The 18,939-nt window shown below is 44.2% G+C and overlaps 1 protein-coding gene and 1 pseudogene across 5 annotated transcripts in view; one reads left to right on the top strand and one right to left on the bottom strand.

Moving 5' to 3' along the window:
• The window catches only part of CUX2 (cut like homeobox 2), a 229,700-nt gene that overhangs the window by 67,246 nt on the left and 143,515 nt on the right, over positions 1–18,939 (top strand). The window lies entirely within an intron of this gene.
• Positions 877–1,340, bottom strand: LOC136393368 (cytochrome b-c1 complex subunit 7 pseudogene; annotated as a pseudogene).

Here is an 18,939-nt window from a genome sequence, read left to right as displayed (position 1 = left end):
TGTTTTGCAGCTGGACAAACATCTTTTGCCTCTTCTGCTTTCCCCACACCATAACCCTTATGGAATGTAGACACTTTATTTATTTTGTATTTTTCTGAAGTGAGAAGCAGGGAAGCAGAGAGACAGACTTCTGCATGTGCCTGACTGGGATCCACCCGGCATGCCCACCAGGGGGCGATGCTCTGCCCATCTCGGGCATTGCTTCGCTGCAACCAGAGCCATTCTAGTGCCTGAGGCGGAGGCCATTGAGCCATCCTCCTTGCCCGGGCCAGCTTTGCTCCATTGTAGCCTTGGCTGCGGGAGGGGAAGAGAGAGATAGAGAGAAAGGAGAGGGATAAGGGTGGAGAAGCAGATGGGCGCTTCTCCTGTGTGCCCTGGCTGGGAATTGAACCTGGGACTTCCACATGCCTGGCTGATGCTCTACCACTGAGCCAACTGGCCTGGGACTGGAATTTAGACAGTTTAACCCAGGATGTAGCTTGGCCACCATCTCCTTAAGTCCTGGAGCACTGGGCAGCATTTGTCTGCCTGCCCTGGCTGGGTTTAGCGCTACTGCAGACCAAGCCTCAGTGCAGGGTCCTTCAGACAGACTATCAAGGAGGTGACACGGTCCAAGTTGGGAGGAATGACTAGGAGGTTGCCACAGGGGAAGAGAAGAAGCCCTGGATTCTCTGCTCGCTGGAGTGGTGGAGGGAGCCAGGGAGTGGGCATGGGGAGGGAGTGCTAGCGGAAAGGAGCTTCAAAAGGTGTTTTGAGGCCCTGAACATCTGGCTGAGAACTTCTGATTCTCTCCAGTGGGTTGTGGGGAGCCTGGCAAAATGTTTAAGCAGAAGATGAGATGACTAGTCAAATTTATCTTTTTTTTTTTTTTTTTTTTAATTATAATAGACATTTATTTAAAGTATCTGCAACTCAAATGTTCTAAATTATACATTTCATGCTTAAACATCATTAAAATACTAAGGACCGATGCATCCACAGATTTTGATTACATGATTATTTCTTTGCCCAGTCTTCTCTTTCTTTTCTTTCTCGAATAACCTCTTTCAGATATGGTTCAAGGTAGAATTTATCCTCCTCATATTTTGTCCACTGCTCTTTAGGCAAGATCTGCTGCCTCATGGACAGGTCCAGTGCTCTCTTAATGCGAAACACCCTGTTGTTATAGACATTCTCTGGAAGCCTTCTTATGGCTTCCGCTACATCATCATTCACATGAATTGTATCATCTCGCATTAACCCCAATTTATTGAATCCTGCAGCATTATAATACCATTTTCGAATACCCTCCAGCCACCGGCTTGATGCTGCAACAGCAGGCCTGCTCGTCATTTTGACCCAGGACTTCAAATTTATCTTTAATTTGTATATAGTAACTTTTTTTTTTGGTGTAGTGTGCAGTTCTATAAGCTTTGACCACAGTCAAAATGTGGAACAGTTTCATCACCCCTTAAAATTGTGTTGCTCCCTTATATTCAAATCCTTCCTCCACCCCAATACCTGGCAGCCACTGCTCTGCTTTCTGTCCAAAGCTATAGCCTCTCTATATAGCAGGGGTCCCCAAACTGCAGCCCGAGGGCCGCATGCAGGCCCCCTGAGGCCATTTATCCGGGCACTTCCAGAAGGGGCACCTCTTTCATTGGTGGTCATTGGTGGTGCAAAGTGCAGCGTCGCTTACGTACAGTACTACTTCCGGTGATGCGGGACGCACATGTCACGGCTCCAGAAGCGTGTCATATCACTTATTACAGCTAGCAGTAATAAATATGGAACCAGACATTGACCATCTCATTAGCCAAAAGCAGGCCCATAGTTCCCATTGAAATACTGGTCAGTTTGTTGATTTAAATTTATTTGTTCTTTATTTTAAATATTGTATTTGTTCCCATTTTGTTTTTTTTTACTTTAAAATAAGATATGTGCAGTGTGCATAGGGATTTGTTCATTTTTTTTTTTTTATAGTCCGGCACTCCAACAGTCTGAGGAACAGTGAACTGGCCCCCTGTATAAAAAGTTTGGGGACCCCTGCTCTATAGCTTTGCCTTTTTTGTGTCATTTAAATGGAATGTCATATATATTCTTTTCACATACACACACATAGTTTTTAAAATCTCACTTCTTTCATTTAGCACAATGCATTTAAGATTTCCCTCATGTTTTTGCTTATATCAGTGCTTTGTTCTTTTTCATTGCTAAGTAGTATTCTATTGTACAGTTATATCAGAATTTGCTTTTCTAAAGGGGTTGTACCATGTCACATTTTTACCAGTAATATATAAACATTCCAGCTGTTCCATATATTTACCAACACTTTGTATTATAATTTTTTTCTTTTTCAATTTTAGACACTACCCACGCTTCTGAATAAGTGTGTCCTGGTATCTCATTGTGGTTTTTTGTTTTGTTTTGTTTTTTGTATTTTTCTGAAGCTGGAAACGGGGAGAGACAGTCAGATAGACTCCCGCATGCACCCGACCGGGATCCACCCGGCATGCCCACCAGGGGGTGACGCTCTGCCCACCAGGGGGCGATGCTCTGCCCCTCTAGGGCGTTGCTCTGTTGCGACCAGAGCCACTCTAGCGCCTGGGGCAGAGGCCAAGGAGCCATCCCCAGCGCCCGGGCCATCTTTGCTCCAATGGAGCCTCGGCTGCGGGAGGGGAAGAGAGAGACAGAGAGGAAGGAGAGGGGGAGGGGTGGAGAAGCAGATGGGCGCTTCTCCTGTGTGCCCTGGCCGGGAATCGAACCCGGGACTTCTGCACACCAGGCCGACGCTCTACCACTAGCCAACCGGCCAGGGCCTCATTGTGGTTTTAATTTGCATTTTCCTAATTACTAATAATGTTGAGCTTCTTTTCATTTGCTTACTTGTTAACTGTATATCTGTTTTGGTCATGTGTCTGTTAAATATTTTGCCCATTTTTTAAATTGGGTTGTTTGTTTTCTTGTTGAGTTTTGAGAATTCTCTATATTTTCTGGAGATCAATTGTTTGTCAGATATGTAATCTGCAGTATTTTCTCCCAGCCTTCGGCTTGTCTTTTCATCTCTTTAAGTGCAGATTTTTTTTTTTATAAAGATCACTGAAGCAGCTGGTATTTCTTTTTATTTTTAATTTAGAAATTAAATTTAATGGGGTGACATTGGTCCATAAAAACACATAGATTTCAGGTAAACATCTTTATCGCATTTGAACTGTTGATTACGTTGTGTGCCTATCACCCAAAGTCAAATCATTTTCCGTCACTGTATATTTGTCCCTCTACTCCCCTCCCCTTACTCCCCTCCTTAGCAATTGATATTTCTAATTCTGCCACTCTTCTACTCACTTGACCCACTCCAGCCACACTGAAGTTCCATAACAAAAAAAAGAAATCACACTCTTTTCTCCTCCAGCGTCTTTGCCCAATGTTGTTTCCTCTGTCTGCAATACTCTTCTCCTGTTTCCTACCTAAGAAATCTTTGCCTGCCCCCAAGTCATGAATCTTTATTCTTAGGTTTTCTTTTAGAAGCTTTATTGTTTCAGCATTTATGTTTAGGTCTCTGATTCATTTCAAAATAATTTTTTTGTATGGTGCGAGGTAGGGATTTGAGGGTCATATTTTTTTCCCACATGGATAGCCAGTTGTTCCGCACCATTTGTTAAATAGCTTTTCCTTTTCCCTTTAGATTGCTTTGGTGCCTTTTTTTCAAAAATCAAATGAGTGTGTATATGTGGGTTTATTTCTGAACTCTTTATTCTGTTTTATTGATCAATATGTCTATCCTTACAGCAGTGCCACATTTTATTGATTACTATGTCTTCACAGTAAGTTTTGAAATCGGATAGATTTGTCCTTCAACCTTGTTTTTTCTGTTTTATGATTTCTTTAGATATTATGTGTCCTTCGAATTTTCATACAAATTTTAAAACTGGCTTGTCAATTTCTATTAAAAAAAACAACAACAATGGCCCCCTGGGATTTTTATTGGTACTGCATTGAATCTATAAGTTGATTTGGAGAGAATAAAATTTCTTACTGCTGTTGAGTCTTCCAATCCATGAACATGGTATATCTCCATTTTCTTCCTCCTACTTTTCCTCTGGCTTACATTTAATTGCTCTTTCGAATAGCAGCTTATGTGTCATCTGCTCAAGGAGGTCTTTGTTGCCTCCTGACTAGATGATATAGCTCTTATTATATCCTCTGACACCTTTTCCTTCTTGGCACTTATCACAATAGTAATAATTATTTGTGTGATTGTGTTATGTCTTCTCCCTCACTGGACCATAAGTTTCATAAGGGCAGGGATCAGGCCTGCCTTGTTCACAGACTGCACACAGTATGTTTCCAGTAAAGGTTTATAAGTGATCAAATGAATGAATGAAAGCCCTCTTATTCTTTTGGCATAGATCTGCAGGTGGTTGGCTATTGTGATTTACAACCTGATGTACCCCTTGGTCTCTGCTCTGCTTGGAGAAACAAAGGCCTGATCTGCCCCTTTCTTGGCCTTCTGCCTAACTTTTAGCTTCTGCGGACATGCAGCATAGGTCGAGCACTCCTATTCTCTTGAAGAGTAGATATGTGTAGTTATGATTTTTTAAAATGAAATACCTCTACCGAGTACTTTAAAGTAATGATTATAATACGGAGGTTTAATTTATTTTGGGAGTGAAGGGGAAAGTGTTGCTTTTACGGCATCACTTGGAGTACTTGAAAACCAGTGGAGGAGTCTTGCTTGAATGAGCTTGTGCTTATAATTAGGAGATGCCAAGGCCTGCATAACATTAAGAAGTGGTGAGGACAAAGTGATGAAATTGAGAGCCTTTTTTTTTTTTCAGGTTCAAGAAGTTGGTTTTTAAGGGGAATTGTGTTGTTAACTAATTGGTTTGTGGATGTTACTTGGATATATAGATTTCATTCTGCATTTTGATTGTAAGTCGATATATAGGTCCCAGCGTTAATTAAATCTCAGGGTAAACATTCCTAAGGAAGACTTTAGAAAGAATGTTCTGAGAGGAGTGAGATTGCTGGGACAAGTTGCCAAGGCACCTACATTAGTGATGGTGATTCAGAGAGAGATGAGAGAGAGAGACGGTGCCAGGAAGGTCAAGTCCTGCGCAGGAGTCCCGGAGGAGGATGTATTGTTTACTGTGAATTAGATGGGGGGGGGGGGTGTGATACAAAACGAAGCAAAAAACTTAACTGGAGTTTTTTGGGAGCTTGATGAAGATCAATGGAAATAATCTAACTTTATCACCATAAGAGATTGTAATTTCCTTCAGTGGTAGTAGCTATGTTTTACATAATGCACTTGTACAACAGCCCGGTAAGGCGAGGGCAGATATGATCATCATTATTATTCCCATATTACAGATTAGCAAACAGGCTCAGAGAACTGATGTGATACACGGCCTGAGATTGCAGAGTTAGCAAGTGGCAGGTTGAAATACGGGTCTTTGGACAGTTAATATCATGCTTTGTTCTCTATCCCTTCTCAGTGACTCAATACTAGTTAAAGTTTTCCCGTTAGAGACATATGATTTAGGTTGAGGACAGGGTAAAAGTATGACATTTGTAGTTTTAAATACTATTCTTAATAGTAGTAATGAATGCCATTTATTTAATAATGTATCAATCAATATAAACTCTGTTCTACTGCAGTAACAGAAGATCCCTAAGTTTCAGTGGCTTAACCCAACAAAGGTATATTTCTTGCTCACCTGGCACGTCCATTGGCTACATGCCCATTGTGGGTGGGCAGTGGGCACTGCTCATTGCTCATCACAGTTATTCAGGAACCCAGGCTAATAAAGCAGCTACTAGCTCTAATGTTGCTATTCACTCTCCTAAAAGGACAGACTGCTATACAGGGACTCATGGGAACAATAAAACACTATCCTAGAAATGACACATCAACTTCTGCTTTCACCTCATTGGCCAAATCTAGTCAGATACCCTCACTCAGCCACAAGTAGCCAAGAAGTGCAGTCCTACCTTGTGCATGGTAGAAAGAAAGTCAGAAATATTTGGCAAACAGAATTAATGATCGCCATTGGCATCCAATAAACAATAAGTAGTTCATGTGATCCTACATCAAGCCTGTAAAATAATAATGAGAGCTAATGTTTCTTTATTATCTACTATATGCCATCTACTGTTTACCTGGAAGAGCACATTGAACTACCTGGTACATCAGGTAGACCAGGGGTCCCCAAACTACGGCCCGCGGGCCGCATGGGGCCCCCTGAGGCCATTTATTCGGCCCCCACCGCACTTCCAGAAGGGACACCTTTTTCTTGGTGGTCAGTGAGAGGAGCATAGTTTCCATTGAAATACTAGTCAGTTTGTTGATTTAAATTTACTTATTCTTTATTTTAAATATTGTATTTGTTCTCGTTTTGTTTTTTTACTTTAAAATAAGATATGTGCAGTGTGCACAGGGATTTGTTCATAGTTTTTTTTTATAGTCCGGCCCTCCAACGGTCTGAGGGACAGTGAACTGGCCCCCTGTGTAAAAAGTTTGGGGACCCCTGAGGTAGACAGTATAATTATCTCCAATTTACAGATGAGGAAATTAAAGTTTGGAAAAGTAAAGTTACGTGCTCAAGGTCACACAGCTAGGACAGCATAGAGTTAGTATTTGAATGCAGGCCATGTGGACTGCAGAGCCCATGGTATAATAACCCTATATAATAGATGGGGAGTCTGAGGGCTCGGGGAGTGAACCAACATGCCCAAGCTCATCCTGTCAGGAATTAGCAAGCCTCGGTTCCTAAAACTCATTATATTTTCCATGTAAATTCTGTTAGTCACTACCAGCCATTCCACCTCCTATTGCTTTCCCATGTAGATAGCTCGCAACTAACTCTTGGCCTTCTAAGCCCTAAAGTGACAATTGTGCTAGAGCCAACTTGTACCAGCTCATGTGAACCAAAGGCCAGATTTCCAGGACTTTTATAAGAAATTACAAAATAAAAAAAAAAATTAAAAAAAAAAAAAAGAAATTACAAAATAAATGATACAAACTTACTACAGTTAAATAAGTTATATTTATTTCAAAACAAGGTAATAGATACTCAAAACTCATCACTTTCTAATTGTTTAACTATATTTTACTGTTACATGCTCTTGATGTTATTTGCCTCTATCATATCAGTATGATGGAAATACTATAAAATAATGTGCTACTTGTACATCTTTCTCTAGCTCTGAACTCAGTGATTGATATACAGTCAACAGTTTGAAGTTGGCTGTAGTGGAAGTATTTACACCACAGAAATTGGCAAGCACTACCAATCAAGACGTTTTCCCCAAGAGAAACAGTAGTTGAACATTTACCAGCACATCATTGTTTGCAGTCTACTTGCTTTCCCATTGGACAACACCATCAGTATCTGTCCAGAACAAACTGGTTCCCTCAATGGACTCAGATGGTTCTAGAGGTGGGTTAGCTTCCATGAGGCTGCTGCATTCATCCTTAAAAACTTAACACCAGACTGGCTTCCCTCCTTTTAAGCCAGTGGTTCTCAACCTTGGCTGCCCATTCAAATCAAATCACCTGAGAGAGCTTTAAAAAATACAAATTGTTTTATAGGACCCATCACCAGAAGGCCTGATTTAATTGGTCTGGTGTGTGGCCTCACCATGAGTATTTTGCACAGCTTTCCAGCTATAGTCATAGTAGAGAGATACAGCTCTAAGCAAACTCAGTGTGCTACATTCCACCAAGGAACGTAGATTGGGGATTGGGGACTTAATTCACAGAAAACTCTCTTACTTTTCCCAATATAAGATCACTAAAGGACAAGGAATAGCAAACTTCTTTTTAGAGAGCTGGATAGTAAATACTTTTTACTTTGTAGGCCATACAGTCTATGCCCCAGTATTCGTCTCTTTATCAGTATTCATGATAAAGAATGAGCATGCCTGTGTTCCAGTTAAACTTTACTTACAAAATTAGGGCGAGTTGGATTTGGCCCATGGGCCATAGTTTGCTAATCACAGTCTATGGTGTTTCTTTAAATGGCGGCCATGCATGTCCAGAGATTGTTCTTAAAATCTCTGCATACATAGATCACAGTTAAGTGTTCCTGCTGAACTGACAGGTTGTGTTAGTCTGTTGAGTGTCCCTCTTACCCCCCTCCCCAATTCCTTAAACAGTCTTAACTGTTCTGCCTCATCTGATAGATGAAGATCCACCATTGCCAGACTGGTCTCTTTGGAGGCAAGAGCCCCCTGGCATAGTGCCTGACTCTTGGGCCTCATTTAACAAATATTTGTTGGATGAACAAATTGATAAAATAAACAGCGTTTACTCTTTTTTTTTTTTTTTTTGACTGCACTATGGAGAATTTCAAAAATCCATAAAAAGAAGATAGTGTGGAAAATCTCCACATACCATTGCCCAGCTCCAACACTGGATTGAAATTCCTTGCTTTGTTGTATGTTTCTCAGTTGCATGAGGATTGGGACCCTCTCCATTATCCTGTGCATTGCTATACATGCCCTGGTACTGTGAACAGAGGCCGAATGAAAGAATAAAGGAAAGCTTGTGCATTTAGATGTGCTTTATGACTTACCAGGATGAACACCAGCTATTATTACATAGACTTGGAAATATTATACGTTAAATTATGACTCCTTGCATTTAAAACCACTAATAAACGTGATTTGGCATCTGCAGGGGACATCAAAATCCTTGGAGATGTTTTTATTCCTATTGGTTCCCAGGCCCCACTTCTAGGAGTTGGGCTGTTGAAAAGACAGTCATTTGGGAAATCCTGGTAGACTCTTGCAGGTAAAGGAAAATCTAGCTCCCACCCATCCCAGCACTTCCCAGGGTTATACAGCTACTCCCTGTCGTGAAATTCTCTGACATCTTCTCTCCAGTGTCCTAGTACTGTAAGGAAAGGAGGTGACCACAAAAAAAAATGGAAGAAAAAAATATCTGGTCTAATTTAAACCTCCTTAAAGTTACCAGGCTGCTGATGATTAGCTTCGAAAAATATGTCAGGATCTTCTTTGATTTGCAATTTGAGATAAATGTGGGAAACGTGTTTTTGCTTCATGGGAGAGGATTCTGTTGCTTTGCAAGTTGGGTCTTTGTCACTTTTGATTTTAGAACACTTACTTGTGCTTCCAGTAATGAACAGAAACCCAGCCACATGGAAACCAGCCCAGGAGATCCTGCTGTCTCAGAAACCCAAAGTATTCTTGTTCTGCCGAACTCCTGTGTCTGGATTTCTGCCTGTCACCCGTCAAGACTTTTAAGGGTTCTGCTCTTGGGCTGCATCAACACTGATGTCTTATTTCAGACATAAAAAAGTAAAATAAAATCTTGTTAAAATTGTTTTTAAAAAACCTAACTTGGTTTTTGGTATCTTATATTTCTGGGTGAATTGTTTTTGCCATATTGATTTAACATGTAGCCCACACTCAAATAACCTTTATAAATCAACCAGGAGTCCTGATCCAGGGTAGCGGTAAACTCAGTCAAATTCAGTTTCAGTAAACATGATCATGGAGCTTAAACTGGGAGGCAGAGAATGAAATAAATGTATTTCCTATAAATAATTCCTTCTTGCTTGGCTTTATCTACTAATTGATTGGTTCAGAGAAGCAAAGTTTTTTGTTTTTTTTTTCTTTTTTTCTGAAGCTGGAAACGGGGAGAGACAGTCAGACAGACTCCCGCATGCGCCCGACTGGGATCCACCCAGCACGCCCACCAGGGGTGAAGCTCTGCCCACCAGGGGGCGATGCTCTGCCCCTCCGGGGCGTTGCTCTGCCGCAACCAGAGCCACTCTAGCGCCTGGGGCAGAGGCCAAGGAGCCACCCCCAGCGCCCGGGCCATCTTTGCTCCAATGGAGCCTTGGCTGCAGGAGGGGAGGAGAGAGACAGAGAGGAAGGAGGGGAGGGGGTGGACAAGCAAATGGGCGCCTCTCCTATGTGCCCTGGCCGGATATCGAACCCGGGTCCCCCGCACGCCAGGCCGACGCTCTACCGCTGAGCCAACCGGCCAGGGCCGAGAAGCAAAGTTTTAAGGTAATTTTTTTCCAATTGAAAAACATCTGTAGGAATTATAATTCATCGATGCTTACTTACATCGAAGGTGTTATTACAGGTGTGACTCCAACACCCCTTGAATGGAGAGGTGTTTGGGGTGAGGTCTTGCTTTCCCAAATTCTTCGGTTTACTGTTGGCACAACTCTGGCTGTGAGCCTCCTCTGCTGATATTTAGAATATATGTGCTATTTCCAGGTGTTACATGTTCCTCAAAAACAAATCGCTCGAAGGTGGTTAAATCCCGTTTCCGCAGCTAATATAAAAAACGCTGTCCTGCAGTCTGCATGCAGTCCCCTGCTGGAAGTCTCTGGTTCGGCTTCCTGAGTGCTCTGTGGTCTAAATATAGCCATTTGAAAGAAGATTACGGCCTGTCCACTTGGGACTGCTAAAAAGCCTTTCACGATAACTCTTGAAAGCCTGATGCCTTTAATCCTTAACTTTAATTTAAAGTAAAGAAATCTTCTCAACTCATATTCCATTTTTCACATCCTCTCCCCCCACCCTTTTGTCTGCCCCTTCAAATCTTTTAATTTCTATTCCCCACCCCACCCCCCACTTCCACTATTGAGGAATAAGACTCTTTACAAGTAGCTTCTGGAGCAAGTATGGGCTAAGCTGTTTTAATTTCTTGCGAGAATGTTTTTATAGAAGAAAATCAAGTCAACACTCAAGAGTATACACAGCCCTTTACGGAGATGGGGCGAATTAATCAGGCCAGAAAGTTCGGAATATAAAAAGGGAGAGGCGGGGGAGGGGTCTGGGAAGGATGTTTCATCAAACTGAACTGCTCTGGGAGATGCAAAGATAAAAGGATTTCCCTCTCTGAGTGCCTTAAATATTGGCAGGCAGTGGGGTCAAGATATTTTCTTTTGTTGTTATGGAAAGCCATACAGATAATTAATGCTGTTGAAAGAAGATTGTTCTGTTGGCGTCTGCAAGGCTGCCCTCCCCAGTCTGGGATCTTCTGGAAAGAAACAAGTCAGGGAAAAAGTTATGCGCAGGGGTGGGGTGGGGTGGGGGGAATCCTACCAATTTACACCAGCAATAAATAATGTCTGGAGAGCAAACAGCCACTGGCTAGTTCCTCGTGGCTGCAGATATTTGATATGGGGACACAAGTCAGTGCGTGCAGTGAACTTTAAATGGAGTGGAAGACCCATCCATCTACTCCCCCCCCCCCCTTGCTCTGCCAACCCACCCTTGTCCCGAGCTTCTTTAAACAATAATTATTAAAGAAAGGAATTTGCAACAGAAGCCCAGGACTGTTATGCATCAGCTTTGATATTTAGTTTTTATTTCTTCCTAGATACACAGCTATTGCTTTAATTTAATGGGCAGGAAATGTTTGATCTCTTCCTTGGATGTCAGATGTAGCCACGGGGTCTGGGAGTCCTGGCCAGCCCTGCTGGGCTTCTGGCTGACCTGGTCCCAGAGGAACTGAGGAAACTCAACAACCCCAGGGGTGGTAACAGGAATGATTAACGTTTACCACTTTAGCGTATGCCAGAGCTCAGGTACTTTCTATATTTTAGCTCACATAATCCTCATAAAACCCATGGAGGGCAGTGCTATTTTTGGTCTCATTGTCACAATAAGGAAACCTAGGTTCAAAAGGGTGGAACTCACACAGCTAGCAAATGTCAGAACTGGAATTTGAACCTGTGCAGTCTGGCTCTAGTCGACAGTTTCTTAAAATGAAGGTGAAATTCACATAACGCAAAATTAACCATTTAAAAATCAACAGTTCAGTGGACTTGAGTACATTCACAGTGTTGTACAACTGTCACCTCTATCTGGTTCCAAAGCATTGTTATCGCTTTAAAAGGAAACCTCATACCCAGAACAGCCGCTCACCATTCCCCTCCCCCAACCCCTCGCACCACCAGTCTACTTTCTGTCCTGTGGATTTGCTTATTCTGGACTTTTCTCACGCATGGGATCATATATGTGGCTTCTTTCATTTGGCATAGTGTTTTCAAGGTTCATCTGTGTTGTAGCATGTGTTAGTGCTCCATTCCTTTTTGTGGCTGAGTTAAACTCCATTATATTCCCACTGGCTCCCGGTGGGTAGGGTTGAGGGGGGCAGAGCAGAGGCAGCTGTAGTGAGTGGTAGAAACCCTGGCTCACTGCAGAGGGGATGCCCAGGCTAACGGCTCTAAAGGACGGGGCCCAAGCAGAAGTGTACATGCAGTGTGGTCAGATACTCCAGTTTTTACAAAAGAAACCAGAATTTTGGGTATTTGTATAATATCTCAGATATTTAAGATACAGCAGAAACTAAACAAAACATACCCGAAGGGCAAAGGAGCCACCATGTTATGAATTGTATTTGTCAGGGTTCTCTCCAGAGAAGCGGGAGACCCAGAAAAGCCATTGCTGTAATTCTAGTCCAAGTCCAAGAGCATCAGAATCAGGAGAATCAATGGTTGAAGTTCTAGTCTGAAAGTTGGCAGGCTTGAGACCCAAAGAGAGGCAGTGTTTTAGTTTAAATTCAAAGGCAGGGAGAAAAAGAGAAACCAATGCCCCAGCCAAACAGGCAGGAGGAGTTCCCCCCTTCCTAGCGGGAGGTCAGCGTTTTGCTCTGTCCAAGCCTTCAACTGATTCGACAAAGCCCACCCACATTGGGGAGTGAAAAGAGCTTCACTCAGTCTACCAATTCAAATGCTCATCTCCTCCAAAAACACACTCACAGACACACCTAGAACAGTGTCTGACCAAATATCTGGGCATCCTGTGCCTTAGTCAAGTAGACACATAATATTAACCATCACAAGTCCAGCCCTTGTCAACTTGGTACCCTCACGCATCTCCTTAAACTATGTTTAATCTCCAAACACAGACAACAACAAAGGTCATAAGTCCACCTAACACAATACAACCACCCTGAAAAACAGAAATGCACTAACTTCTTCCCAAGTAGAGGAGGTAAAGTCCTTGAATGATGTTCTTCTTGTTCTGAGCTCCACTCAAAACCAGCAGCTTTTCAGAGCCACTTGGTAAATGGCTGCATAACATGCCCCAATGAGGAATATGTTGCCTTCAAAATCTAAAGAGGTCTACTAGGCATTGTGCCTTTTCACATTTTTTGTTGTTGTTGTAGAAGGGGCTCAATGCAGCATCTTGTCCTTCACCCCTATACGACTCACACCACTGGACCCCTGAAATTTATTGAGGTAAAAGGCCCCTAAATTTCTGTTAGATTTCTTTCCCAGCCTCTGTCACACAAGTCTTACCGATAGGAGTAGTCACTACTTCTTGCTCCCTAGGCCCAGTCAGCGTCATGTCCTCACTGTAATGGACCAGTGTGATATCGGATGGAAGGGAAAGGAGATCAGAATCCCTGAGACCTAAATTGTGACATAGGGCTGGAGGGCTTTACCCCAAGGTAGTAGGGCAGTGCAGGTGTATTGTTGGCCTTTCCAGCTGAAAGCCAGCTAATTCTGCTGGGCGTTGGTGGTACGTGCAGAAGAGGAAGTGTTTGCCAGATCAATAGTTGCATTCCAGGTACAGGAAGGGTGTGTGTGTGCACGTGTGAATTTGCTCAAACAATGAAGCCACATCTGGCACAGCAGCTACCGTTGGAGTCCTCACCTACTTAAGCTTGTGATAATCCTATACCATTCTTCAAGGTCCATCTGCAGGCCAGATAGGCAAACTGAATGGAAATGTGAAAATCACCACCCTGCCTCTCTCAAGTCCTTGATGGTGTCACTCATCTCTGCCACCCCTCCAGGAAGCAGTATTGCTTTTGATAAACTGTTGTCCTAAGTGGAGGCCGTTCCAGTGGCTTCCACTTGGCCTTTTCCCATGGTAATTGCCCTCACTTCACAGGTCAGGGGGTCAATATGGGGATTCTGCTGGCTCCTGATTATATTCCAAACCTGGGGAGATAACCACAAGATGGGTTCCGGGACCCACTGAGCTAACTGTGAGACAGACCTACCTGAAAATCTATTGGTCACCGGACCTCCACAAGCCCTTATTATGGTACAAAGCCATAGATCCCATGGGGAAGGCTGGGCAAAAGATTTCACAATACAAGTTTTCAGTAGTGTACCGAGTCCTTCTTCTAGGGGGCCCAGCCTCTCCATTCAGGGGGTTCTGGGTCTGTAAACTGGCTCAAGTCTGGGAGTTTACTGAGGGGCCATGACACTGTTTTTATGACTCAGGTTAGACTTGTCCAGTGGACCTAGAACTTTCGGCTTCTGTAGACCAGGTACGAACTTAGTTGCTTTCCAGCTATTTCACTTCTAGGAACAGCACGGTCAGCTAGCCAGCACCATAGGTCGGGTCGAATCAAACCGATTTGATGGCTACTCTGACGGTGCCGTTCATTATGGTGACCGTGCCCACCTCACCTTTGGCGGGTGAGTGCTCCCACTTGTCTCCTGGGACCCAGTATTCCTGTTGCACCTGGGATTCCCAATTCAGTGACTGCAGTCCCCACTGTGAGATCCAGCCTGCAGAGAACCGTGACCACAGAGCTCTTTCAAGAAAGACCGCCAGGGCTGCCCCCACAAATTTATTTCTCAGAGTTGTGGTGAAAGGTATGTCTTTTGCTGCCACCTATTCCTTGCCTTGGGTGTGTAGGTTTTAAATGAAAAATCCACTCTGACATTGTAGTCTCCCTAAGCCAGTGGTTCTCAAAGTATGCTCCAGGGCGCACTGGGTATGTCCTAGAAGATTTCCAGGTGTCCCTATGGTATTCCAGAGAAATATGTGCCTGTTGGGGACCAAAAAACCAACAGGGTTTTTGGAGTTTAGATTTTAGGGGAACAGAGGTGTGGGGAATTGGCTGTAAGCTGACAGTCTGCCCAACCTTCCACCTCACTTGCCTAATTAGGTTGCAAAAGGCTGTTAAGCTGTGGTGCTGGATTGTTTACACTACCCCCCCCCCTGTTCCCCGGAAACACTGGGGGCAAGTTTCTTCTATCCTTTGTTTGGTGTAAAGTTAAGATGATATGTATCATGGGGGTTTTCTGCACTCAACACAATTAAGAGTAAAAAGAGAGGAATTCTTCAATGTATTGACGAGGAAATGAGAGTTTGCCTTGCAAATATATGCCCAAACATTGAAGAAATCACCGAGACACATCAGGCTCATGTTTCTCATAAACAGAAGAATGAAAAAACTTAACACATTTGCACCCGGACCTGCTGAATTTACTAAATCTTTTTTTTCTTTTGTATCTTTTTTTTTTACAGTCTTTTTTATTATTAATTTTAATGGGGTGATATTGATAAATCAGGGTACATATGGTCAGAGAAAACATCTCCAGGTTATTTTGACATTTGATTATGCTGCATTCCCATCACCCAAAGTCCAATTGTCTTCCGTCACCTTCTAACTGGTTTTCTTTGTGCCCCTCCCCTCCCCTAACCCCTTCCCTCTCCTCCCTCACCCCCCATAACCACCACACTCTTGTCCATGTCTCTGAGTCTCATTTTTATGTCCCACTATGTATGGAATCATATAGTTCTTAGTTTTTTCTGATTTACTTATTTCGCTCAGTATGATGTTATCAAGGTCCATCCATGTTGTTGTAAATGATCTGATGTCATCATTTCTTATGGCTTAGTAGTATTCCATAGTATCTATGTACTAAATCTTACTAAGAATGTATCTATGTATATAAAAAGATAATTTTTTTGTCATTTAAAAAAATTTTTAATCCCTCTTTCTTACAAATTCTAAAAAGCATAACTCAAAAAATGTAACATAAAAATGTTTGTTCCCCCCCCCCTTTTTTTTTTTCCATAAACACTGGGAAGCTGTCAACCTGGACACCTGAAACATGCTATAATGAGTGGAAAGTACCTGAACGGGACTATAACTAGCTCAGTGATCTTTTTTTTTTTTTTTTTTTTTGTATTTTTCTGAAGCTGGAAACGGGGAGAGACAGTCAGACAGACTCCCGCATGCGCCTGACCGGGATCCACCCGGCACGCCCACCAGGGGCAACGCTCTGCCCACCAGGGGGCGATGCTCTGCCCCTCCGGGGCATCGCTCTGTTGCGACCAGAGCCACTCTAGCGCCTGGGGCAGAGGCCAAGGAGCCATCCCCAGCGCCCGGGCCATCTTTGCTCCAATGGAGCCTTGGCTGCGGGAGGGGAAGAGAGAGACAGAGAGGAAGGAGAGGGGGAAGGGTGGAGAAGCAGATAGGTGCTTCTCCTGTGTGCCCTGGCCGGGAATCGAACCCGGGACTTCTGCACGCCAGGCCGACGCTCTACCACTGAGCAAAAATGTTTTTTAATGTCAGAATAAATTTAATTTTGTTGTATTTATTTTGTTTAATTACCATAAAAGCACACTTGGACTTTATATTTTTTTCTTTAATATTTGATTTAATTATTACAACATATTTCTCAGAAATTTGTATATAGTGTGCCTATAATTATTTGTAGGATTTTAAATGCGCCCTGACTTCAAAAAGTTTGAGAACCATTGCCCTAAGCTTTTGAATTTTTTCTTCTACGTTTAACTAAGGCAAGTCTGCATCTCCATCATTCATTATGGCCACTTTTCGGTCCGCGTTTCAGCCAACCACCAACCACTATTAGAGCCCTTATCCGTAAATTCAGCCCGGTCCAACTTTATGTTCCTTCCACTGTCATCCCGCATCCTTAAATACCCATTCCCACATATATTCCCCAAGGTATCTGTCTGTATAAACGAGAAAATTCAAATAGTTCTTCTGCAGTGTAGCACACTTCCACATGGGTCATACTTTGCGTCTTACCTTTGTGGGCCTGCTGGGACTTGAGTCTAGTTACAGGTCGAGAGGCAAAGAAGGGGTGGTAGGGGCAGGTCCTGAGGAGAGTCAACTCTGCCTTGAATGGCAGCTGCCTGGGTGAGGGGGCTTTACAGTTTCCCCAGACAACGCAGGGTTGGTCCGCTCAGACTGGGGGATGGAGAAGCCGGTCCCACTGGGGGTGAGGTGGCCCTTTCACTGACAAAGAACAGATTGGTGGTCGCCAGGGGCGGGGTGAAGAGGGCGTGGGGAATGAGTGCTTCCTGGGTTTGAGGGGGGATGAAAATGACCTGGAACTAGATAGAGGTGATGGTCGTACATTATGAATATACGAAATGATACTGAATTAAATACTTCAAAATGGTTAAAACGTTAAATTTCATGTTGTGCGGACAATTAGTACCTGATGCTTGAAGGGAGAGCACGGAGGCTGGCAGGCACAGGGCCTGGGTGAGGACCTCGGCGGACTCTGCGGAAGCGGGAGCCATGGGAGGTCTGAAGAAGAATGAGGTCACGGACTTGAGTGCATCTCGTGCTGCCATACAGGGAACAGACTCAAGGGCCTGTGGACAGGAGCCAGGAAGCCCACCAGAAGGCCACTGCAGCCTCCAAGTACGTGGTGACGGGGCTGAGAGGGTAGCGCAGGGGTAAGAAGGCACCTGAGTCTGGCTATAATAACTTAGAGGTTGAGCCCACAGCACTTGCTGATGGGTTGCGTGTGAAATGTGTGAGGTACCCAGAATAACTCCAAGGGTTTGGGGCTGAGCTATGGGAAGGATGGAGCTGCCCTTCCTGTGACAGGGGTGCCCAGGAGAGGAGCAGGTGTGTGTCGGAGAGCAGCATTCCAGCTTTGGACCTCATCTCTGCAACGTGCCGATGTCAGGGTTGTCACAGCACAGGTGTTGCTATTTGTATTATTGTGTTTAAGATACAGATTCTGCTTTTAGGCTCTTACCCATAGTTTGAGTTGCTCTGCTTAGACCTGCCATACGCTCGCCCCCTGCACACGCACATACACCCTCTCCAGAGGTCCCCAAACTTTTTACACAGGGGGCCAGTTCACTGTCCCTCAGACCGTTGGAGGGCCGCCACATACAGTGCTCCTCTCACTGACCACCAATGAAAGAGGTGCCCCTTCCGAGAGTGCGGCGGGGGGCCGGATAAATGGCCTCGGGCAACATCGGCGGGCCATAGTTTGGGGACACCTCCTAGGCCGACCCCATGTTACGTGTAGCGGGTAAGACACGTTTCACAGTGAGAGCGCAGGCTCTGTGCTTCGGTCGTAGAGACCCTAGGACAATACATTTTTAAATAAAATATGTATTTCCGATGGCTTTAGGCGACCCCTGTGTTTTGGTCGTTCGACCCCCGCTGGGGTCACGACCCACAGGTTGAGAACCGCTGCCCTAGGAGGCTGTCACCTGGCTTCTCAGTTTTCACGTCAGTATGTCTAGGTGGTCATGGCACCTTCCCCATGGGGCTGGTTGGCACAAATGGAATGAAGTAGCATGAATAAAGGCATAGTACCGTGCTTGACAGGCAGTGCCCCATAATAAAAAACTCTCCAGAGTTTACTTAGTGATGTGATCATGGAGCTAGGGCAGGAATGAGGTATAGGGCGACCCCCCCCCCAACTCCTGATGCTGGCCGCTGGCCAATGGAATGAGCTCTGGCCATAATACAGTCAGGTCATCTGCCCTGCTGTCAGGCTTTGGACAAGTGTCTTAACCTCTCTGTGTGAAAGGTTCTAGTCTGGGCTATAGAAACCTGCAGAGGTTGGGGCTTTAGCTGTCAAGACTTCTGCACTCCTCTCCCCTGCTTCCCCCTTCCTACAGAGCAGCTCTGGCCAGGCCGGCCCGCCGGCCGTGGGAGGGACTTGGCATGAGGACCAGCAGATGCCAGTCTTGCTCTGTGCACAGATGTATCTGCCAGTTTCTGATGGGGAGAAATGATCTGGGAGTCGCTCACTTCATTGATAATTAAATTCAAATTAAGAGAGATTTGCATTTATCAAAAGCCTATTTGACAAGGTGTCACTGTTCCCATCCAGCACTGGGGCTCTGGAGAGCCAGCAGGGGAGGTACAGCTACATGGGGGTAGGGAGAGGGTATGAGTAGGGGTGGGGGTGGGGACAGCCCAGAGGCTGC

This window comes from Saccopteryx leptura, chromosome 2, assembly GCF_036850995.1.
Source record: "Saccopteryx leptura isolate mSacLep1 chromosome 2, mSacLep1_pri_phased_curated, whole genome shotgun sequence".
Taxonomy (NCBI): domain Eukaryota; kingdom Metazoa; phylum Chordata; class Mammalia; order Chiroptera; family Emballonuridae; genus Saccopteryx; species Saccopteryx leptura.
Note: the sequence above shows the minus strand (reverse complement) of the source record. Positions and strands in the feature narration are given on the sequence as shown.